This window comes from Vicugna pacos, chromosome 29 (genome assembly GCF_048564905.1).
Source record: "Vicugna pacos chromosome 29, VicPac4, whole genome shotgun sequence".
In the NCBI taxonomy this organism is placed as follows: Eukaryota; Metazoa; Chordata; class Mammalia; order Artiodactyla; family Camelidae; genus Vicugna; species Vicugna pacos.
In genome coordinates, this window is record NC_133015.1 from 9177471 (window position 1) to 9203612 (window position 26142).

Genomic DNA, 26142 nt, shown 5'->3' on the forward strand with positions numbered 1-26142 from the left:
AAGAAGGCTCTTAATGTTTATCAATTCTCAGAGATATAGACCCACACTGATGTGTCAGAAAGAGCTTTCCTTTGGTTTTGCTACTTACTAGAATTTGATAACATTCTTAATCTATCTGGGTCTGTTTCCTATCTGCAAACAAGGATAACATTGTTACAGAGGGATGTGGTTAAATTAAATGACATGTATAAATGCATATATCCTTCCAGACAGAGAACATGCCTAGTAAATGTTACGTGATCTGCAAACACTCTGCTTCCTTGAAACAGATGAAACTTGTTCTCATGTTCTTAACCAATGGACTAAGTATCAAGGCAATATTTAAAAATTGTATTTGTTCTTTCACTGTCTAACACATTTCTAATATATTCTAACATATTCTCCTTGATGAATTGTGTCAATATGAGTAACATTTATCCATTTAAGCTATTACTGTTCATAGGTTTGAGATATTTCAATGTTAGATAAGCCATTACTCAAAGGGATGACTAAGTCGGCTTTGTCAAAGATTTCAATGAGATATAAATACATCTCACTCAGAATTAACTTTCAAAGAAGAGGAGAGCTATGATTCAAAATGTGGATAGGAAAAACTTTTCTTTTTGTACAAAATATTATTTCCATTTGCTCTAGTAGGAAAAAAGAACAGCTTATAGTTAGTCTAATTTACACTTTATGCTTAGTCTAAAAGAGTCACATACATTTAGAATGATTAATCAGTTTTCTTTAATCAGTAATGCATATTTACAAATATCCTTTCCTGAAAAGCGCCAAAAGCAAGCACTGTTTTGCCTGTAAGTTCCCAGCCTCCACTCTAGTTGTAAAGGCTAATAACTCCAAAATGCAAATAGAATCAGAATGCTACATGTGGCAATCGGGAAATGATTTGTGTACCAGCTATTTTAACAAAAGGCTTGCAAACAAATAAATGAATAATGAAAAGCAAAAGAATGCCAAATGTGTGTGAAAGCAGAGCATACAGAATTATTAATTATCTTTGGGGATTAATTGTGTGACTAACTCTTATTTAAAGAGCATACACAGTGGGGGAGAGTGTAGCTCAAGTGGTAGAGCTCATGCTTAGCATACACAAGGTCCTGGGTTCAATCCCCAGTACCTCCTCTAAAAATAAGTAAATAAATAAACCTAACTACCTCACCCTCCAAAAAAAAAGTAATAAATAAAATAAAAAATAAAGGGCATACACAGAGTCAGGTGATCTAGGTTATCATGTTGATGCTATGATATAACCAAAAATCTTCATGTGAAGGAATTTGTGGTAGGAATGAATAAAACATTACAGGAAGAACTAACTAAATGAGTTAAGATTCCACAATGTGATAATCACCTCACACCTATTAGAATGGCTATTACCAAAAACACAAGTGAGGATGTGGAGAAAAGAGAACTATTGGTAAGAATGTTAAATTGGTGTAGCTTCTATGGAAAATAGTATGAAGGTTATTAAAAAAAAAAAAGTAGAGCTACCATATGATCCAACAATTCCTCTTCTGGTTATATATCCAGAGGAAGTTAAATCACTATCTCAAAAAGATATTTGCACCCTCATATTCACTGTAGCATTATTTACAATAGCTAAGACACGGGAAGCAGCCTAAGTGTTTTGAGAGGTGAATGGATAAAGAAAATTGGGTACATACAATTGACTATTGTTCAGCCATGAGAAAGAAAGAAATTCAGCTATTTGTGACCACATATGTGGACTTTGCAGGGGCATCATGCTAAGTGAAATAAGTCAAAGAGAGAAAGATAAATACTTTATGATCTCACTTATATGTGAAATCTAAAAAATTGAACTCATAGATGGAAAGAATAGGTTGATGGTTGCCAGAGTTAGGAGCTGGGGTGGGAAAAATGGGTGAAGATGATCAAAAGATAAAAACTTCCAGTTATAAGATACATGAGTACTGGAGATGTAATGTATAGCCTGGTCACTACAGTTAACAATACTGAACTGTATGTTTGAAAGTTCCTAAGAGATTAGATCTTAAAAGTTCTTATCACAAGAAAAAAAAACTATAATTATGTGAATTAATTAATGTTAACTGAACTTAACCATGGTAATCATTTCACAATATAAACATATATCAAATTGTCACATTGTACACCTTGAACTAATATAATATATATCGATTTAAAATATTTCATTTATACTTTGGCATACATATATCAAATTGGGTTTCTTGACAAGATTAATAATAACTATACATAAAAGGAAATAAGATTTTTTTGTTGCTGTTGTCTGTTTTTCCAGAGCATAAAACACTAAAAAAGGTGAGGATTGTCTATGGACTTTCAAATACTGTCCCATGGATTCTAACTCTGATAGAAACGTTTATTTCAGACCTGAAAGAGAACTTGAATCATTCATTTCAACACATCTGCAAAACAGTCATGTTCAAATATAAAGAGATGAATAGATACCAGTTAATTTTTTTTCACACTGCAAGACATCTGCCTTCAGAGCCCAATTTTGGGGTTATCAGGATCCACAGTTCTTAAGCAAGGGATACAATGCTTACACCAGTGCTTTCTCCCTACTATGAGTAACTGTTCATTCTCCCCACTAGTCCCCATCCCTTCTCTCCTTAATGTCTTGGCCAAAATTCAACTATCAGCCCGGGAAACTCTTTCCCAGTTTCATTGCCTGTACGTGATCATGTTATTTCAATCACCTTGGCACATTTATATTACCTCCTTCCTAAGGCAGGTAGTGTATGTGTGAGATTTAAATAAAAGAAAGCGTGTAAAGTACTTAATGCTCAGCTCCTAGCACAATACTCGGTAACCGCTAAGTAGCATTATTATTATACCATTTACTTTAAAACTAACCTGTACTAGTTCAGGTAATTGCTTTACCATTCTACATTTCTGTCACACACCTGTATTCTTTGTCCCCAGCTGCGGTAAAGGAAATAAACAAACGTTTATTGATTATCAACAGTAAAAAGCAGTGCAGGGTAAAGAATTAGTAGTGTTCAAGCCTGCATTTGAATTCCAGCCCTCTCACTAATTTGGACTTTTCTATTCCCCAGTACCTTTACTGATAATTAGAGATAATAGATATTTCAGAGAATATTGTAAGGATTAAAAAGAACTGCAACAGTGTTTGGATCCGGAAGAAGCGCTTATTACCCCATTAAGTGTAAACTATTAGATTATTTTATCAAGTTTTGAGAATCTGGTAACGCTCCGCATCCCTTCCCTAAAAACAAAGATAACTAACAATAAATAAATGAATAGATCGAGAAATAGAGACAGATAATTAGATAACCACGTACTTCCAGGGCTTTGTTAATATGAAGATCAATCAAAGCCTTTAGTTGGCACAAACAACTCAGAGAAATTGTTACAGGGGCAAGAATTATACTTCTTGTAAATATAAACTCTCAACATGGAGAAGGACATTTTAATGTGATCAAAATTTGAGTTAAAACTACATGCTTCCATAGTGGTGCCTCCACCAGGTCCTGATTTGACTGGAATTGAAATTCCTAACATTACTGTCCCCATCACAGGCTTGAAAACCTGGCAGATGTTCAAGTTCAACCTATGATTAAAGAGCCTTACTCGCTTGTCTATAAAATGGGTATGTCAGTACCATTCTGAAAAGAGCATTATGTAGATTAAGTAAGAGAGCACAAATAAACTCTTCTAGCACCTAACAGTCATGTAATTCACCTTTCAGCTTTTTCATTTCTTTTTTTCCTTTTCTTTACTTATTTTCTTCCCTGCACTAGTTCTCACTTTGTTTCACATCTCACAAGGCTGAAGTCATAATGCTTTTACTCAGATAATCTCATATAACAAAGAAACCCTAAGAAATCATTAAGGTAAACAGTGCTGTTATTACATTAAAACCTGATTTATCCAGAAATGTAACTATGTGATTCTCCTTTACTTCTAGTTATTCACCATCCATGGACACAAACTGGATGTGTATCAAATACATTAACTCCTTGGAAAATTATCTGTGGTGCCATTTTGGGTTCTGTTTATATACTACAGCTTTCCTCAAACTAGCATTTCTACCCCTCTTCTGTTTTAAAACCCTCGAAATATAACTTCTAATTAATAGTTATACTACTTGGCATTATATTCATTCTTCTTTGCTTTTTCTCTGATTATAACAAGTATCATCTGATTCTTAAGTTAATAAAATGAGTTTTTTTGCATATGAAGAAGTTTGAAGAGGAAAATAGGATGCGTAGTGTAAGGAGATATTCACTGTAGAATTAGAGAAAACCTTAGCAGTTACAAACATAGTGAAACTGAAGTTAATTAATTAGTAGTCAGGGAAATTTTGTCATGTGTTGCCATTAATTGGCCAACGAGAGTAATTAGGCTCACAAACAATAGACAGCGAAGAGTGGAAAATCTATTGTTCTCACCAGCTTTTACTGCTTGTTATCAGAGTCATCTTCAACTGGTTTATAAAACAATAACAGTTTAGTATCCAAACCTAAATGTCATTGATACAATATGTGGAGATAAATGAACTCTATTATTCTTTCTTCATAAATGTAGTGTTACAGGATCATAAATTTCACAGTAGAATGATTTAGGAGAAAGGTAAAATTCATGCAAAGTATACTAATTGTTTAAACTTTAAAAAAAATTAAAAAGGATTTCTGACTATGTCTTGGCATACTTTTCTTTGTAGAATATGTTAGAGCCAGTCTTTTTTGGATTAAGAGCTACTGTTCTAAAGCGAATACTTTTATTCATAATCATCAGGCAGATCAGTGAGCTGACTTCCCTGTAAGTCAGTAATGCTTTTTTCCTCTCTTCTTAACAAAGAACAGAACATCCGATAAGAAAAATAAAGTGCTTCCTTTTTTTATTTAAGTATGGATGATTTACAATATTATATTAGTTTCAGGTGTACAGCATAGTGATTCAATATTTTTATAGATTATACTACATTTAGTTATTACAAAATAATGGCTCTATTTCCCTGTGCTGCACAATAAAATCTCTCTTTTGTTAAAAAAGTAGCAAATGATGGAGTTAGAAAATAATTTTTTTACTTTCCATGAATAATGATCAAAAACTATGAGATACTAGCCCATGCAAGTTATATGGAGTCTTCTTTTTTCATATGATTCTGAATACAAAATGTATTCATAATCCGGAATCATTTTCAAAGCAATTTTTTTGTAACTAAATAGCTATAATGGGTAATAAGATCAGTTTGTTTCAATTTACATAACTGCTAAATATAAACTAATAAGGTGTAAGGTTTTTTCACTTTTTCATTTTAATTTCGTATATGAGACAGAGAAAACAAACTACTTTCTATCATATGATAGTTTTTGGTCAACTACAACTACCGAAATTCTTGAAAGAACCTGTGTGTGTCATTTCAAAACAAGCCCCATAAAAAAAATTCAATAGTCTTGAGGGACCTTTTAAGGAAGCCATTGTTATTGATTCATCCCTCAAATATGACCCAATTTAGCAATGAAATGATGTTAAAGTTTATCATTTCTTCTCAGTGCATTACTAACTTTGGAAGGTGTAAATTTCCTTTCCTAGATGACAGAGGTGACTTCTTTACACATATGCAACGGACACATACACATACATATCATCTTGATATCCCTTGTCCACCTGTAATTCCACACTGAACTTTCCCTGCCATCAATCCATAACCAGTGCCACATTACTCAACTCCTTTCCTCTGCCGGCTGGTTTGGATTTAGGAAACAGGGAGCAATTTTAGTGCCCTTTTTAGTAAACCCTACATTCTATTTATGAACTAAGAAGAAATGGTTTTTATTTCTCTTTTCTGGTGTCTTGATTCTTTCCTATGATTGCATCTCTCTCATTATATAGTTTCAGGACTAGTGTTATGACTGGAGTTGTGGAAAAGTTCTGATGCCTAAAAATGTCTTCCCATCTACCAACTGATGGTTGGCAGTCAACTCTCATCCCTTTATCTTTGAAATCTCATGCCTTTAGCTTAAATCTTTCTTTCCCATTGAAATTCAAATATTAGCTGTGCTTTAAGGTCTTAATCATTTTGACCTCCATCTGAATGATCCAAAAGCAAGTTTAGATACATGAAGGAGGGTGGAGAACTTGAGGGCATAAGGTTTCTGCAGAGGGTATTTGGGAATAGAAAGGATAGAGTAATAAATTGCCTCACAGGGGAAACTCAGAAATTGGAGCTTGATGAAACAAGAAAACAAGGTCTATTGTAATTAGTTGGAAAAGAAAGTTCTGAAGGTGACGGTTATTCCTGTGTAAAAGCTTGCCTGAAAAGTGTAACGTATGAGTGATTTGTGCCTCTGCACATTAGGGATGCATAATGTTATTCAAACAGTGCAAGGAAAACACAGATCATGACATGGCCTCAGCCATGCTCCGTTTTGTTGCCAGCCCACTTTGAGCATCAGAAAATGGACTGTAGAAATCTGGTTCATCTTATTTTAAACTTCTCGTCCCCAAATTTGAAACAGTATTTATTTAAACACCAGGCTCTTTAAAAAGACCACAAAAAGACTATAAAGTTATTCATTTACTACTGTAGTACATCATGTACAATATATTGGCTATATATTTATGTATTCCATAATCTAAAGTGTATGTTAAGTATAACTATAATATGATTCTGGTATCAACTATGAAAGCCTTTCTTACAAAGCTGGTGAAATCCTTTGCTACAAAAATATGCCTCTGCCTTATATTGTTGTTTCAATATTAGTTTTCACATTTGCCAGAAAGTTATTCTGGTAAACTTCCAGTAGGCCACTTCCTTGAATCATGGATGAAATACAAGTTGCAGAGAATTCTCCATTTCTGTTCATAATTTAAAAATTTTAACTAAAAGTATAAAGCCTTCCTCAATTTCTGTAGCCTGCTCTCTTCCTAAATCTACTTGCTTCTTATGTCAATATTAAGTTTCTGGTTTTAAACATCTGTAGCCCTCCTTTAAAGGGTTCTCTATTAAAGGCTGCTTCTCCCTTTAGTTTTACTAGTAGGGAAGTGGTATTTTTGTGGGAAGAAAACAGCTACTACTCAGCTGTCAGGACAGCAGGGCTACATCCTCAGTTACAAAATCAAAATCCTGGCCTGGCATCAACAACTGAGATTACAAACCACTTTTTCACTTCCTTGCAATTAAAATATTTACATCAATTTCTCTTTGTTGTAACAGTGGCATATAGGACCAAGTGCAGGTGTGGCTCATGATTCTGCTTTTCTGACTCATGATTTTAAGACTTCCTGCTTCCAGCTTCCTGGCGAGTGCTCCCTTTACCAATTCCTGGGGGGCCAGATTTGCTTGCTGCTGTTGGTTCCCAACAGTTCAGTATCATGAAGCTTATCTTGAAATTATTTCTTTGCTGTGTCTACAGAGTAGTTCTCTCCCTTGCCCTCCCTCCACTCTTGGGTTCTGTTGCTTATTTAAACTTAACATCTGTAAGTAGTCCACTGGGTTTACTTTGTTGGTGGACTGGCTGTTTTCCAAAATTTTGTTGTTGATCTTGTCTGACATTTTAAGGATGACCTTTTGGTGATGTTATAAAACTTCTCAAGAAAAGGAAAGCAGATGTGCTCATCTAATCTTTTTCTAAAGACTGTGCAAAAAAGCCAGTTGTTTTAAAACAGAATGCCTTGTGATACAAAGGGCTGCCACATATTTACATCTGCACCTGCGTGTTTTTTAGCTTCCAGAAACTAAAAATCAGCTCTGCAACATATAATCAGACACAAAGACAAACCAAAAAAATAAAAAAATAAATAAAGCTGGTATTGAAATTTTTCTGCCTGATATTTGAAAGTTCTGGTGAACAGGCCTGCTACTTCTAGTATTTCCATGAGGACAGTGGTCAAATAACCAATTCAGTAAAACAACCAATTCTTCCATGAGAAAAAAAGCTACTTAGAGTTGATGGATGTAAACTTTAGGAGTTTTAGACCTGGAAAAAGTCTTGGAGATTTTCTTTTACAGATGAGGAGTATAAGATCCAGGGTGGTTAAGTGACTTGTGCAAGCCAGAGACAGGACTAGGGTTGGAGTTGGGGTTTCCTGCGAGGATATTGAGCTCATTCTTTGATTGGACTTGCTGGGTATTTACACATTACATCACAACAGCCCATGTACATCAGATTTGTTTACATCTACTAAGAGAAGCAAGTCAGTGCTTTTATAGGTATTGTAGTATAAAGTCAGCCTATTCCATAAAAACTAGTCAAAAATTAATTAGTGAATCTGGTATTCCCAAAAGGACAATACTTTGTAGGCTTTTTTTTTTAAACTGGAAATGGGACTCAGCTAGATAATGCATGTTTGTGTGTATGTAGTTACATATAAACACATACACACACACACACACACACGTATATATACTTACATGTTGTTCAAATTTAAAATAAAACAATTTTATTTTTATTGTCCAATTATATATGATGACAAAAAGAAAACACTTGTAGTTAATCAGATATATTTGTAGTATTTATTTATGTAAGTAATTTTCTTTATATATCTCTCCAATTTTAAAGAAAATGGGACAGCATAGAAATATTATGCACTTTGAAGCTAATACTGATAAATAGTGTTTTGTAAGTGCCTTACATTATGTATAGACTAAAAGTACCATTGTTCTATCTATTCTTTGGAATATAGTTGATGTTTAGCTATGAAATAATGCTGTACCAATCTCAGGAAACAATTCTTAGGTTAAAAACTCATTCTCCCCCTGATGTATTGTCTTTTCACAAAGATTTAATTCGAAGAATTTGCCTGTGTAAGATTTCGATCATTTTCCACCATTGTTCTATGCCCGTTCCTGTTAAACGTGCCTGATTCTGTTGCTAAGCAACCTTGCAGTCTTGTTGGGGCATGATGATGAACTAATAATCATTTTACATATGCCTGTTTGGATATAGTCTCTTTAAGAGCATCCTGATATTTTTGTTTAAGGGGCTGTGTAAGAGTGTTCTTCATTTCAACTTACAGTTCTATAGGAATGTAAGTAATAGAATTATGTTTTCCAGAAGAGTTGGAAGAACGCCAACAGTGCACTAGAAAAGCACAAGGTCTTACTTCCTTACAGTATGTGTCTTTCTGGGAAGGGGTAAAAATCAGTCAGAACACAAGTCAAGAAATTCACCAAAGAATTTCAAAGACATATGAGGAACATAGACATTCCTTGTATTGACTAGATTAAGTTAACTTATTTCTTCTCACCTCAAATTCTTAAGAAAAATTGTCGAGCCATATTATATTGAAAAATAAGTTCCATGTAAGCCTGGCATGGGTATTTGAATTTTATCAGGCTTTCAGATCAAATTAAATTGTTGTTAATCCTCTCCATCCTGCTAGCTATTCTCCCAGACATCCCTCCCCAGTTCAGGAATATCCTCCTTTTAACAGTTTATTTAACCAGATGGGGCTGATACCAGTCGGCTTAATAGTTCCTGTCTGATATATCAGGATATAGAAGGGGACTCCCAGTACTTCTCTAGCACAGAGACTTAGTCAATAGCATTCCCAGTGTGTATCTGAAAAAACAAAAAGGTTGTTCCTTCAAACAAACTTTTTTTTTTGGTGATAATGCAATCAGATAAACAAAAATACTTCATTACTAAAGAATCACAGAGATTAGCCTAAGTATAAGAGAAGAGTCCCTCTAATGTGATCTCAGTGTCCATCTAACCCAGTAGCACAGAGTGGACAGTGCTGCCAAGAGACAAAGTCTCCTTGTGCTGGCACCATCTTCAAAAGCTTTGGGAGGTACCCCCAAACAACACCTGTTTTCTTTACAACCTTCCTTGTCCCTAGTACTTAGGAGACATCAGATACTGTATTGATTCTATTTCTAGTTTGAGGATGATCCCTTCTTAGTGCTGTATCATCTAATATTGTAGGCATCTCTAACATGAAAAGATTTGAACATTTTTCCCTTCTTCTAAAACTTAAACTATTATAATTTATGTTTAAGGCAGCCAAGTTTAATGGATTTATGACCTGGGTTTAAAAAAGTGAGGGTTTAAATCTTGGTTCACTGTTTTGTAGATATATGGCCACTCTAGGTATCGGTTTCCTTACTTACAGGGTTTACAATGCTTTCCTCAGAGATAAAGGATTAAATTTGGTATGCTAACATGGTGTGTACCATACAGTGTCCATTAAATGTAAGCCCCCTTTCCTGTCTTCACTGGGTGTAGCCCACTTCTAGTTTTCTAGGTTTTACTAGAAAATTTAATAACCTTCTAGGAATATATGGCTTCCGATCATATCCCCTTACTATCTTCGTTTTACCAAACTAAAGGCTTTTAATTCTTTTGTAATTCCCATATTCTCATTTCTCATCTCAATTACCTTTCTCTAAAATTTTAGAATTCAGTTTATTTTAGCAGGCATTAACTGAGGTGAGGGGCATTACAGTAGATCCTGTGGTTACAAGTATAAACAGGATCCTTGCCCTCATGTACCTTAGAGTCTAGTGTCAAGATTAGTAAATGGACAAAAAAATTCAATTTGACCTGATAAGTTCTGTGATATTGGCAAACTTGTGGCAACACAGAAGTAAAATATCTAAATCAGATTAGGAAGAAGGGAGATTCATGTACTTGCATGCTTTTCTCTAGAGCTGGCAAACAGATCTATACCTGTGTTCCAGGTTTGGATTGACAAAAGACAGCCTTAACATTCCTCTCAGCTTTAGACAGGTTTCTTCTTGACTATAGACCCCTGACCTCCCCTTATTTACAGCATTTACTCTAAAAAAACCTTGCAACTCTAAATTCTTTTTCTGCCCCTTTGACACGTGTATCTTCTTCCAGTGATCTTGCCAGTTTTACAACCAAGGAATGTCTTTCTCAAAGACCTGGGAGCTAGTTTTTTTTGGAAATGTAATCATCAGGAAAGATGGCACCCCCACCCTCTGTGCAAGGAGGCCAAGAGTCTGACTTCAGTAAGTGCTGATTAGGAAACATAGCCTAATCACACTGACCAGTCTCCCCTAGTGTCTTCCCATACTATCCCACTAGCTCACCCCAATTGAAAAACTCTCCTACCTTTTGTTTCAGCAAAGTTGAGTCCAATCTCTTGCTCCTATTGCAATAGTTTTGAACATACATTCCCTTGCCTTTTTGATTCTTTCCTTTGACAAGATGCATCCAGGTTTTGTACAAGGGGGAAAACTGATTTTTTTGCCCAGTATTCTACTCACTGACGCCTAGCACTTGGCCAACCTTTGTAATTGCTGATTAAAATAAATCCATCATGTCCATGTCTGGGAGAAATGTTTTCAAAAGCTCTAAACTCTTTCACCAGCAATAAGTGAAACCTCAGAGTTCACCAACTTCTAATTGTAACTAGAATTATTTTTCCAGAAATATATTTCTTTACACTTATGCACAAAATGTGCCTTTGCTTTAAAGAGACTCTGAGTAAGCTGAAGTATTCATTCTTCCTAATAGCTTTATACTCATTCTTTTGGTATTTTGATAATTTCAAGGGTTCAGAATCATGAATAAACGGGATCAATTCATGACATTCATCATCTGTAAATTACTCAACAATGGGTCTCCCTGCTATGCTCACCATGAAGCTCTCTATAGGATTAACTCAGGTACTGGTCTCATGGGCAGTCTGGATTGAGACAGGATTTCAAAAAATTGATGGTTTTAGCCAAAATTTTCCATTCTAAATATGGATGCAAATGCTAACTCAATCATAAAAAATTACAAATTTTCTTCAAGGAAGATGGCATAATAAATATTTCTAAAGATTACTGCAGAAATTAAGTTTAAATTAAAATTTAGCTCTAATGTAAATAAAAATATTTACTGCATTTTGGTACTTTTTTTTCGTTATAAAATTTATAAAACCAGAATTTTGCTTCTAATGTGCACATTTGCTATTTCTCTTTCCAAAAAAAGTTTTACTAACTTAAGGACATATACAACATATGGCACCCTAGAATTAAGGAAATAGGGGAGAATGATTTTGATTACCTCCTCAGGCTACATGAAAATTCATTACTTCAGACTTTCTTGGACAGTTTTTAAAAAGATGTCAGTCATCTAATTCACACAAACATCCATATACATATGTGCATCATCTTGCTGGGGAACAGACTTATATTAGTGTAAATAAGTAGTAATTAAAGTTAATGTGTTCACTTTTTATAGTTATTATTTAAGATACAGTAGAAATATGGTTTGAACATAAACATGTTTACCTTTTTTAAATATGCTGGAGACATATAACCACCTCACAGTGCATATATTTTGTCTATTATGAAGTTTAGACTATGCTTCACTACTTAAATGAATTGGGTATGATATTTTATAACTATACATTTGCTTTTATCACGTATTGTAGATTCAGAGCCTTTGGTCAGAACCATATCCTCTGCATTATAATAATATCACAATAGGAAAATGCAGTATTTTAATATATAATTTAACATGAAACAAGGACAGATTTTCAGCAAAAGAAGGGAGTTGCATACATTTGGCTTTTGTTGGCCGACCTGTTTCTCCTTAATAATTACCCACTCTTTACATATGCATTAAGGTTCAGTGCTTTTAAGGAAATATAGCTTTAATTGCTCTTTGATCTTTTCTTCTCACAAAATACTTGGAAAACGCATAGCTATTAGTGTGATACAAGTGGTTGTATATATCATTTTTTTTCACAAGTCAGTTTAACCAAGGCATGAAGGAATTTTTCCAGAATCCAAAACAAATCAGTTGAAGAGCTAAGTGTGCAAAAAATCCTGTAACACACTAGATTCCAATGAGCCCCAGTTTAAATTTGTATCACTTAGCAAACTCAGATTGGGTCTCTGGATCTTTATGCAAATGCTTAAGAGCACACTTTAAATGCAGTTACACATGAGACCATGATAAGAAATACAAGAGGAATACAGGAAAAGAAGAAAAAAAAAAATCACTCACATATACCCTGATCTTTTTCTGCCAAAGAGAGAATCTGAACTCCATAATGAGAATACTGATATATTACTTGTTTCTGATAATAAGTTCTTATCTTTTGAGAAAGCATTAAACATTATATTTGTGCAGCTTAATCCTTAACTTGAGATATACCTTTAGAAATAATATGTTGTTACTATAACATTTTGAGAAACTTCAACTATTACACAGCTATTTACCTAAATATTTGTGTGAGATAAGTATGAAGGCATTTTACTAATAATTTTATGAAGACACTGTAATAAAAATTTAGTCTTAGAATTTCAGAAAAGAAATAGACCAATAAAGGTACTTCTCCTGGTTCAATTTATACAAATGAAAATTCTGAAGCTAAGTAAATTAGACAAATTATATTGCTGTTTCACAAGTTAAAGAAATTGAATTTATTTAGTTAAAATTTTTTAAAAATTTATTTATATTTGATTGGTTTATAACACATCATTTTCGTATGTGCAGTATTATATTTTGACATCTATATACACTACAGCTTGCTTACCACCAAAAGTTTAATTTTCATCTGTCATCATATTGTTGACTCCTTTACCCATTTTGCCCTCCCTCCACCCCTATCCACTATGTACCACTACTCTGTTCTATGTATCTCCTTGTTTGTTTCAGTTTGGTTTGTTCATTCATTTTGTTTTGTTTTGCTTTTATATGCCACACAAGTGAAATCATATGGTATTGGTCTTTTTCCATTTGACTTATTTCACTTAGCATAAAACCCAGAAGATCCATCCGTGTTGTCGCAAATGCCAAGATTTCATCTTTTTACGTCTGAGTAATATTCCATTGTGTGTGTATATATACATATATACACACATATACCACATCTTCTTTATCCATTCATCCATCTATGGGCACTTAGGCTGTTTCCATATCTGGTCTATTGTAAATAATGCTGTGATGAACACAGGGGTGCATATATCTTTTCAGATTACTGTTTCCATACTCTTTAGATAAATACTCCTACATAGAATAGCTGGATCATATGATAGTTTTATTATTAATTTTTTGAGGAATCTCCATAGCATTTTACATAATCAGGGCATTGATTTACATTCCCACCAAAAGTGCACAAGGATTCCCTTTTCTCCACTTCCACTCCCAGTACTTGTTATTTCTTGTCTTTTTGATAATAGCCATTCTAATGAGTGTGAAGTGATATCTTGCTGTGGTTTTGATTTACATTTCCCTGATAATTAGTGATGCTGAACATCTTTTCGTGTGCTTGTGGCACCTGTATGCCTTCTTTGGAAAAATATCTATTCAGCTTTTCTGCTTATTTTTTAATTGAATTGTTTGCTTTTCAGTTGTTGAGTTGTACGAATTATTTATATATTTTGGATATTAATCCTTTATTAGATATGCAATTTGCAAATATCTTCTCATATTTGGTAGTTTTTCATTTTGTTGATGGTTTCCTTTGCTGTACAGAAACTTTTTATTTTGATAATAGTCCTATTTGTTTAGTTTCGCTTTTGTCCCCTTGCCTGAGGAGACATATCCAGAAAGACAGTGCTAAAACTGTCAAAGCAAATACTGCCTATGTTTTCTTCTAAGAGTTTTATGTTTTCAGGTCTTACATTTGAGTCCTTAATTCATTTTGAGTTAATATCTATGTATGGTATAAGCATGGTGTACTTTCATTCTTTTGCATGTGGCTGTCCAGAGAAACTAAATTTAGATGACCCCCATTCTTTCATCACATTTTAAATCCATTCAGATTAATCTGGAAAATTTCATCAAGAGATTTGAAGGTAGAGAATTTTTTACTGTCTGGCTGACTTTTAAGAGTGATTAGGGCAGAGTTGTAAATCAAAATAGAGCAAACAAGATGGTGGCTAGTCATGTGAGACACTTTCCTAAATTTCAAGGTTATTAATTACTCAAATTATGACTAAATTTAGAAAACCTCAAATTAGCAACGAATTTTCATATGACTCCAAGCCATAGGGGTTTTACAGAATGATTCTGTTAAATTAATTTTTTTCCTCATGGAAACATAGATAATTAAGATATACATTAATTTATTACAGAAAAGTCATTATTTTTCAATGGAAAATGTCTTCCCTTCTGTACTCCCTAGGGCTTTTTGTGTGCAAAATTTAACAAATATTTGCTCCACCCTTTTTTTTTTTCTGATTCAGAACTTTAATATGAGTGATCATTAGTTGCATGACTAATGAGACAGTAATCTCAGACATTTTTTAACCCATTAGTAGAGTCTTCTATATGAAGCAGCAGCTCAGTAAGTGTTGAATGACACTTCCCATTCATATACTATCAAAATGGACAGATCCCATTCAGACAGAAGACTGAATTCTTTTTTAAGTATCTGAGGTTTAATTTTGTGGTCAAATGCTAAAAAATAGAAATAGAAGTCAAAATTCCTTTTGATTTAGAACATAACCCCTGTCCTCAGTAGACTGTTAAAAAAGTTCATTTCACCAGTGGCTTCAGAAAATATACTCATAAAACATGGTGGGCAGAACCATGATATTTATGTTATATATTTGATTGGTTTGAGAACAGAGTGAAGAGATATTGCTTGTAAGGGCAGTCTGGTGCCAGTTTCAATGATGAGGCCTGAACTGCAGGGATTTCAAATTCAGCCCTACTCCTTGCTAATTCTGGCTCAACTCACAATGCTTCCTGATGCTGCCACACAGCCCCTTATTTTGAGATAATAAGTGTTTGACTGTGTTTTTTTAATGTTACACAGGAAGCTAGAGTCAAAAGTTGTATGTGGTAGGAGAAATATGATGCTTTGGCTATATTGTTATTTATGATAAACCCAGATTTACCGAAGTTTACCTCAAATGGAAAAAAAATGCTAATTAGAATTTTCCCCTTAAGTGTAATTACTGACAATCTCTTCCTCCTTAACCATATGACCCCATATCTAGGCTGTTTATTTGGGCAAGATACCAAAGTGGTTACTACTGGCAGAGGCAGATTTTCCAAATGAGGTCAAGAAACCACTCCAGGTTTTAGCATTATCATAAAATTAGCAACTTAGGGCATTAGTTGCTATATTGAACAAAGCCAGGGATGCCATTTGCTATTGAGGAAAACCTTCCTTGTATAAAGAGAACTTCCGCATGGCCAGTGGGCTGAGTCAGCATTTGCAAACTACAGGAAACCTGGGTTCATGAAATAATCTAAGGGGCATTCTTGATCTAAACTCAAACAGAATGGGGTTAATACATAAATCCTGGCAAGAAGTCTAGACACTGAGAAGATCTGTCGCTTAGGATGGCAATTCAGTGTAACAAATGAGCAATGAGACTGATGGAATATGCCTTCTTCAAGGAAGACATTACAATGATTTCCACTGATGTGATCAGTGTTTCCGCAGCCCTCAGTTTCCAGGGGGTTATATATAGTATCACAGGAGAACACTAAGAACAGATAATTGAGCCTTTTTAAAGAATCAGAAAAATATATTAAATGTCTCTTCACAAGGAGAATTGAACTCTTTTATTTCTAATAATGATTATTATCATTATAGAATTGTTATATTATTTTTCATATCTTATTATTAACTAAATAATTATTATCTGCAGGAAGGACAGATTGGAATCACATAAGTGTTACATCACCAAAAGCTAATCAATGCACAAAATGTGCTAAGCCCACACTAGGGAGACTCACCTCTGATCTTAAGTTTATGCCAGTTTACCCCAATTTCTCAACAAAACTCTTTATCAAACTTATCGTATCTAATCCCTCACTGTATCAGAACTATTTCAAATGGATCTTGTTAGTCATCTCCTTAAAAGGAAAAAGAAATCCAATCCATGCCTTTTCTATGAAATCTTTGGAGGTTGCTATGACAATGTTATTTCTAGCTCGGCCCACAATTCATATTCTTCAGCTCTTACCCAAAGTAACCTGGTTCCATTTGCTAGGTGTCATCTCCTAAGACTCCAAAAGATATTGCCAAAGTTTCCTCCAGAGACTGGGATTGGAAAAATGATGACATTATTAAATGCTGAACTTTAAAAAATCATTTCTATTTTGAGCACTCTAACATAACTATCTTCATTTTGCATAATCCTTTTTTTTAACAAGTATGAACATTTTTACATGGTTGCAATTACAGCAAACATACAGTTTCGCTTTATTCCTTCACTATTTCCAATAATGAAAGCATATTCCATAATATTACAGTTTGGGAATTATTTTAATATTAAAGAACATATGACAATTACTGAATATAATCAATATTTAATTTAATCAGGTCTGTATACTAGCTATTTAATTTGTGTTCTTTTTTCCTTATTACAGGTAGATTCACAAGTAATATCACTATGAATATTTTTTCCCTTCAGTGAATTTGTTTCTTTAGAATGAGTCAAGGGGCTATGGTTAGTTTGGCTTGTATGATAGTATTTATAAAAGTGTAAATCTGAATGTGTTTAGGTTAATATGTAAGCACCTATATTTCCCATTGCTTTCCCTCAGGCCAACACTGCACATTTAGACTACTTGCCTGAGACCCTGAAAGCATTTGAATTTTTGACTCCTGGATTACTGAGTTGGACTGTAAGTATTTTTATGACTTTCAATAATAAATATCATTTAAGTCCTCAAAACCAGTTACACATATATTTCAACGTCATCAACTTTCATTCATTCAAGTGCTTTCTATATGCTAGGTGCTATACAGCCACTGGGGACACAATAATAAGACAATAAACAGGGAGTTACAGTGCAGTGTGAATCAACAGAACTTAGAATAGGGTGCTAGGGGAAACCCATAAGGAGGGTGGAAACAAGCCTTCTCCAGACAGGGTCATTACATGAGGAAGTGGTGGCAAGTAGGTCAAGTACAGAGGAAGGAGAGAATTCCAGGCAAAGAGAGCATCACATGCAATGGCCTAGAAATATAAAGCAAAGCACATTTTAAGTATTATGAGAACGTAGAGGGTGAAGTTAGTTTTAAAAGACATGAATATGTATGACTGTGTGTGTATATATATGTTGGTTTTATAACAACATGGTCGTCATTAGGTGTCGCTTAATAATTTTTTGTCTAGTTCATTAATTGTAATGGCATATTACATGTAAATTAGACTTAATATGCACTGCATCTGAGAAAATCAAATTCCTGGCATAATCAAAAGAATAAAAAGGGACGCAGAGATTAGAAGACTCCCCAGCATTTGAGGGAAGCGAGGTTTGTGCAGTTTGATGGCAGCACAGGCCTGTGTGTAGACAGGGAGGTGATGGAGCTGCAGTGATGGGCTGGAACAGCTGAAGTACCTGGAGTGCCAGGCTCAGGAGTTTATTTTGGGTTTACTCAATGGTCAATGAAATTACACAGAGATTTTTGAAGAAATAAAATTGTAATTTAAGGAAACACTAACTCCTTTCACTAAAGCAAAATTCAGAATATCCTGCTTTTAGCACTGGAAAACAATCTCCCAGGTAATTGAAGCAGGGAAATCAGATCCATTTAGGGGTTCTCTCATTTTGATTATTACTGCTACCACCATGCCAGCTTCTAGGCCTCCAATCTAACATTTTTGTCCAGATATGGAAAAAACAAAAACATCTTGGTTGGTTCACTTTAGTACAAATGATATAGAACAGACATCAAAAGAATTTAGGAAATGATAAGAGAGAATAACTGGGAAGGAGAGAGTGTGAGAAATACATAAACAGTCCAGTTTACAAAGAACCAGTTTATTCTTTATAGAGCATTGTTAGTCTGTAGTCCATGGAACTCTACATTCAACTCCAAGTATCTGTTAAACCTATGAAATAAATTAGTAAGACATTATGTGCACTTGTGTAGTCTTTGTATGAAGAATGAGCTAGAAGAGGACCTCTACCAATAGAAAAATTCTTGCAGTTGTCTGTTATGCAAGCCACAAGGGGATTAGGCAACTTGGCAGAAATAATACTATACAGGATAAAAGTAATTTGGTCCAAGTACACAGCTCTGTGGGTTGCATTATTCAAGAGTAAATTTTAGAATGTCTGGAAACAGAGTTCTTAACCCTTGTGCTCAAGATATACAGGGTTTCTGAGAATCTCTTTGAAATCACACTGTACATCTTGTGCACATGTATATGTGTATGTATATTTTCTGAGAAGTCGTGAAAAGGCTCATAAGCTCTTCTGTGGCCTTCCTCATTTCACTTCTATGCTGGGCCTCTCCATTTCTGAAGGCAGAAGCTCCAGCCTCTGACACTTTGGGCACAAGTCAGCAGGTGGTGACAGCTTTCCCCTCCAACACTCTGCATCTTTGAAGTGTTCTTAAGAAAGCAAACAGCCATAGTTATGAAGATCATTCAGATGATGTTCTATATGTATGAACTCTTATTTCACATTAACAGATGGAGGACTGATGGGAGGTGAGTAAGACAAGAGACTAGGGCTTAGATGAAAATGACAGAATCTAAACTACGATTGTAACTGAACAGAACCCTGTGGGGCCTTGCTGGGACCAACCCCTCCCCTATATCCTCTGCTTTAGCTCCTCTCAGACATACCTAGATAAGCGTATCTGAGGCACATTTCCTGAGTTGTTTTACAGATGCTAAAATTACCACCAAATGGAAGAAATTAACTACTTGATGACCATGAGCACATAGCCCACAGGCCTACTGGCGCCTAAGGATTGATAATGTTAACCCCTGTGACACTGCCCTGTTACCTCACCATCAGCTCATCAGAGAACTGTGCACGAGCTGATCACATACGCTGGGACACCCCTCTCTTACCTTGCCTTTAAGAATGCTTTGCTGAAACCCATTGAAGAGTTCAGGCTTTTTGAGCGCTAGGTGTCCCGGACTCCTTGTACGGCACCCGACAGTAAATGATGCACTGTCCTTCACCACAACCGGGTATCAGTAGATTGGCTTTACTGTGCATGGGCGAATGGACCCAAGTTTGGTTTGGTAACATAATGGGATGATTGGGAATACAAAAGTGAGGATGGGCAAATCTTGGTATTTGATAGATACATATCACAGTATTTTTTTCACCAAGTTGTCATTCTGTGTTTGGAAAATAAATTTTTCAAAAATTGTCACTAATTGGGGAAAAAAATGAAATCAAAGAGTCAATCAGTGCTTGGCATGTAATAGAAACATAATAAGTTTTGGAAAGAAGCAGACTACTATGGTGAAACTACAAATTTTAGTATAATCATTTACTAATTTACAGAACAGATAATATTGGACTTTTATATTACTAATGCTCATAATACTTTTTTTTATTATTGTTGCAATGGAGTTCTAATAGCTTGAATTTTGAGATGTGAATGAGAGATGAGGTCATGGCATAGATGAAGATAGGTAATAAAATTATAAAGATGGTAAGAAGCTGGGAAATTGTAGTTGACCTCATTCAGGAAGGTATAAGTGGGCACTGGCTCTGGAGGATACAGGAGTGGCTTGAATAGAGAGAAGGCCAACATTACTTCCTAACATTAAGTTAGAATTAGGGGAATACAGAGATGATAGAATAATAATCAGAACATGCCACAAATGTAACAAGTAGACTGGCTCTTCTTACACTAGAGAAAGAGAAAACTAAATGTCTGTTGGAGATGGTAGGGGAATCATTTGAAACAATCCAGGTTTCAATTGAACTGAAAAGTTCAGAAAATATTAAGGATAAAGAAAGCTTAGTTTAGTCATCAGGAACATGGAAATTAGAGTTAGTGAAAGCCAGTGTTAAAACATGGCTTTGCCATGCATTATCATTTGATAATTCTGGACTCATCAGAAAAAAAATATAAATTGTAGTGCACATTAAGTCAGTGTTGAGGAAGGTGATATATTTATGAAGTGCAACTTGTTGGTGTTTTGCAATGCTTTAACAAAAGTACACATTAACAATATATATACTTTTATATATAGTATATTATAGATACAGATATCTGTATATATACTTTTTAGCATAAGAAATCACAAAATTTAAAATAAATGATTAGATCCCTTCTCATAAAGTTCTGAAATTAAAGAAAAAGTTATGAAAATATAAACTAAATTCGCTGAGTTTCTGAAATAATCAGAAAGTTTGAAAGAGAGATTGTGTTTAATAAGGATGTGTTGTTGCTTGCTTCAATGGTTAAAGAAATAGAAAAATTTAATGAGACTACTTTTCCATTAATCATTCCCCTCTGGTGGCTGGTGTAATAAGGGAGCCAATATTGGCCCCCCATTTCCCTTGAATAGGGTTTAACTTCTTCTGAGAGGGTTTAACTTCAAGGTTAAGAGCATGGCCTCTGGGCTCAAACCCTTTGTGCCTAAATCCTAGACTTGCTACCTGCTAACTTTGCAATTTTTGGGAAAGTACTTGCCCTTTCTCAAGTCTCTTTATCTTTACTTATGTGATGTGGATAATACTTGTGAGGATTAATTGCCACTGACAAACAGGAATTGTTATATATTTAAGTGCCCAATAAGGAGGAGTTTAGAAAGTAGATGGGCATAATAGATGGATTCATAAAGGAAATGCACGGATGTTGAGGTTGGGCTGAATTGGGTTGAAATAAACAGTTTCAAGAAAGATAACAACTGAAAGGAGACCCCCTTCTCCTTCAGCTGCCAGAAAAAGAGGCGTGGTTAACAGGACAGAGAAAACAGTTGAAAACTGGTGGTCCTGTTGCATTTGAGTAGGGAAGCGTGTTTGAAGTGTTCTATACACACAGACAGAAGCAGCCAAAATCTACCATCCAAAAGAGGTGCGGATATATACTTATGTATGTTTGTAGGTCTGTTTGTACAATGTTTCTCTTGAGAAGTCAGCAAGACCTTTGAAGACAGAGTCCCATCCTCTGACACATGTTTGGGGCAGGGCAGCATCAGGAGTAGCAGAGAAATCTCAGAGTGAAGACAACCTAGGATACCTGCAGGGACAGACGTTATGACTCCCCACTTTGCTCCCAGCACCAGAGCTCTCAAAGTCATTCACACCCTTTCGTTGCCTTATTCATTCTCCCCATGCCTCTTCCACAGTGAGGCTTCTGTTTCACATTTTTTACTTCCCTTTCTTCTGTGATGTTGTAATTGCAAAAAGAAGCAAACTTGCTTCAATCTTCTTTCTTCTTGTCCTCAATGAACTATGAACTGGTATTTTCTTTTTCTCTTTCCCTTATCTAGAAACCCACTCTTTAGGGTGTGAAATCCTATAATGTGTAAGACCAAATTGTTCTCATATTATATTTGATTATGTATATACAAATCTTCACATTCATTGTATATACGATATTTCATTGTTATTCATTATTTATTTATTATATTCATGTACATGCACAGATATATAATGAATGTGAATATTAAATTTATCCCTTTAAGTTTAAGCCCTCCAGGTGATCAACATTTTTGTGTTTAAGGGCTACATAAGTCTGTCACATATTCTGCTTTCTTTTTTCTTTTTCTTTTCTTACAACCTTTAGAAAATAACCGTTCTGAGCCCAAGAGTGGATTTGGTCCATAGGCCAAAGTTTGCTTACTGCTGCTTTAAAATAAAAAAAAAAAACCCTGAGTTTGAGAAAAATGTAACAAAACTCAATAATCAATTCTTGATGTTGGATATTGTGCATTTTAATGCAAGTGAGAGACAACAAGAACTATGTGAGAATATGCTTGTCAGTTTCCAACAAATCTGAAAAGTAAAGGTAAGTTATGTAAAAGGAAAATCAAAATGGAGTCAGAATTGCTAGGGAGAACTCTCCGAAATGGAGCCTCTGGAGAGGCCACTGAGGAAGTGTGACTTATGCACATCTCAGCTGGGATGGAATCTGAACTTTGACCACCTGTTGTTGTCTTAATGCAGGCATCCAGAACATCTGCCCAAGTCTCAGAAGCTCAAGATACTTATCAGACCCTCAGCCTAAAATGAAACAGAGTATCCCTTAAGGACAAATACTTCCTTTGCTGCGTCAGAGTCCACTGTAACTTCTGCCAGACAACTTTAACAGCCTTGTGCCTTTTATCTTCACAAGCCCCTGACTCTTTCTCTTCCATGGAAGTTTCACCCTGAATCTATGTCTCCTGAATTTTAATTCTTCAGACCTCTTTATTCTCTGCAGCCTTGATACTGATTATTGTTTGACACTTGAGCCCCATCATTTATGAATAAATGAGGCAAGTTATTATTTCCTGGTTCATGCCTCTGAGACTCCCTTTTCTTGTTTTATTTAACTTTTATTTCTTAACAGTGATTCCTTCCTTACATCAAGGTCGAGTTCTAATTTTCCCCTTAGATCTAGTCATGTGACAAAGGAATTATTTTACTCATTTTATCAATCTCTTATGGACTGCATTCTATTTTGATACAGCAAAAATGTTACTATTGAGAAAATTATTTCTTTTGCCTGCTAATTTGATCTCATCAACTTTTCCTGCACATTTTCTATGCTACATTTAATCAACTTAAATTACTCACAGTTGATTTTCAGGTCTATCAGTATATCACTTCTGCCTTTCAATACTCACTCACCTTGCTTCTCTGCAGTTTTTTTCTATCATTTTTGCTTCAGATTGCTCGCATTTAAAAGTCTTCTTTTGATATCACACATAATTCATTCAAAGGTGTAGGAGAAACAGGTGCAACACCTTTCTGCCAAGGCAAAACACTCGTTCACAGTGCCCAGTGGTTTGACAGGGCTGGGTGTTTATCACCTTCAAATGTGCAAGACTAAGCCACATACACTTCATTAATCTCCAAATTCTACCAGTTTCCCAGGCTATACGGGTTAGAACAAGCTTTGACTCTTAAGCATCTGCTATGGTCTGAATGTTTCATATGTTGAATTCATGTGTTGAAAACCTCATGCCCAATGTGGTAGTATTAGTAGGTGGGCCTTTGGGAAGAGCTGGAGCCATAAGGGTGGAGCTGTCATGAATGGGACTGGTGCCTTATGAAAGGGGCTCCAGGGAGATCCCCCGCCCCTTCTGCCACGTGAGGACACAGGGAGGTGGTGCCAGCTTATGAACCGGAAAGAGGGTCCTCACCAGGAGGCAACCATGCTGGCACCTCCATCTTGGACTTTCCAGTCTCCAGGACCGTAAGCAATAAACTGCGTTGTTATAAGCTACCCAGTTGGTGGTATTCTGTTAGAGCAATGCGATTAGAATAAGACAACATCTTCTACCCTAGGGGAATAGTTCTTAGACTAATTACACAGTAAAATTTGTGTATTACCTCAGCATACACGAAATGATGCAGAAACAGGGCTGCTGAAGAGTTTTATCACGCTCTCCTATCACATACCCGGGGGACACTACACATTTCATTTTTACTAGGAGCTTCCTATGGCAGTGGTTTTCTCCGTGGCAGTGTGGATACCGGCATCACTGCTACTTGCTCCTCCTAGAGGAGCCTGGATGCCTCTCTCCTCTTCCTTGTTTGAGAGCTATTTCAGTTAGCTTTGACTTGGCTCATCTTCAAGCTAGTCATCCTGAGTGCCCATTCTCACACTCATTATGCTTATATCACTCAGGGCAATTTTTAGCAGTTTAGAGGAATGAAGAGTAGCTTTTTAGGACAATGAAAAATAAGGTGGATTGTTGGTCATTTATTCAACGTGCATAAGTAGTTGTCATGTGCCAGGCATTTGGGCATTGTGCTTCTGGTATCCGAAAGAGCCCCTGCTTTCAAGTGGTCTGCGGTAAGGCTGGCATGAGTTTCCAGTAGACAAGAATAGTATAAGGAGTGGATAAGTGGCAGGACAGGGTGCCAGGTTGGGAAAGGGGACAGAGAGAAGGAACAAGCTTATCTTTAAATATTTTTGAAGAGCAGAACACCCGATTTGTGTTTTGAATGAAATGTAGGAATTTAAAAGACAACAAAAACTTTTTAGAGACGAACACTCTAGGCAGAGGCAGCAGCAAGATTTAAAAAGCAAGGAGGGCATAAAGAGCAATGGTGGTTCTAAGGAACCGCCAGTAGTATGAGAGGCATATAAGATCCATTTGAGCAAGTCATGCAAAAGCAATGCCAAAATTCACAGTGGATAATCTATGGTAATGATATAGCACCTTCCTTTTTTTTTTTTCATTCTTGAAATATTTACTGAGTGGCTCTTATGTGTCAATGATTGTTGTAACCAATACCTTATGCTCATGGAATTTGCTTTCTATCTGGAGAGACAGAAAATAAATCAATACCAAAATACACTATTTGGCAGATGGGAATAAATATATGGAGAAAAGTAAATCAGGGGTGGGATGGCTCAGTGTGTGCACCTGCACGGGCAGGCACAAAAGTTATTTTTTATAGGATGATCAAGGCCTCACTGATGTGGTGACATTTGACTAGAGGCTTGTAGTCTTACCCTATCTACTATCATACCCGCTAGTATAATATTCTATTTATACGTGTGTGAGTTACTTTTCTAGAACATTTCTAGAAGATGAATTTGTAAATGCAGGGGCCTTGGGATGGGAAAATGCCAAGTGTTGAAAGCACAGAAAGGATGCTGGTGTTCCTGGTGTGGACTGAGAAGAGCAGGGCATACAGTGGAGAGCTGGTAGTGGAGCGGAGTGGGGTGCAGATTAGATAGGGTTTTTTAGAGTCTCTTTGAGCACTTGTTCCCTGGTGGCTCCTCACCTGTTAGGCAGAGTCAAGAAAATATATAGCCCCAGATAGTAGAGAACAGGTATTTGGTATTTATTGCTAAATAGTTCAGCTTAAAAGCCTTAAATATTTATGGAAAGAAAAATTTTGCTAAATTTTTGTAGCTCATCTTGGCTACATTGTGGTGGTAGATGGATAAATCCAAAGAACTTTACATATAGGGAAAGACCATAAAGATTTGTATATTTTTTGTTTTGTCTTGTTTTTTAAAAGTAGGGGAGAGAAATTACGATTACTATTTTAAGTCTGAGAAAGACGAGCAAAGGGAGTTAAATGGTTCATTAACTGCAAACCTGGGCTTAAGAATGGGAAGGTTAGGACTTCCACACGCTGCCCTAGGCCAATCGCTTACAAAGAGGAGAGCCATTTTCCTCGAATAAGCTCCCCGGGGCAGTAGTGATTACATTCCCAAACAGCTTGGGCCGCTCTGTGAGCTGAGTTCCCTGAGGTTGCCTTCAGCTTTTTATCGCTCTCCTTTTCCACTTCCTAAATTCCCATTCCTTTTATTTGAGCAGTCAAAGTATCTCCTAGAAACTTGTTAAAAATGCAAATTCCCAGCTGA

The 26142-nt window shown here is 35.6% G+C and overlaps 1 protein-coding gene and 1 long non-coding RNA gene across 5 annotated transcripts in view; one reads left to right on the forward strand and one right to left on the reverse strand.

Annotated features, from left to right (window-relative positions):
* Positions 1-23107, forward strand: part of LOC116286022 (uncharacterized) — a 103162-nt gene extending 80055 nt beyond the window's left edge. For both annotated transcript variants that reach the window (XR_012065426.1, XR_012065425.1), the window contains 2 exons: positions 17445-17525; positions 22776-23107. This is a non-coding gene — a long non-coding RNA (uncharacterized lncRNA). The remainder of the gene's footprint in view (positions 1-17444; positions 17526-22775) is intronic.
* The window catches only part of PKIA (cAMP-dependent protein kinase inhibitor alpha), a 91393-nt gene that overhangs the window by 42705 nt on the left and 22546 nt on the right, over positions 1-26142 (reverse strand). The gene's annotated exons all lie outside the window — the stretch shown is intronic.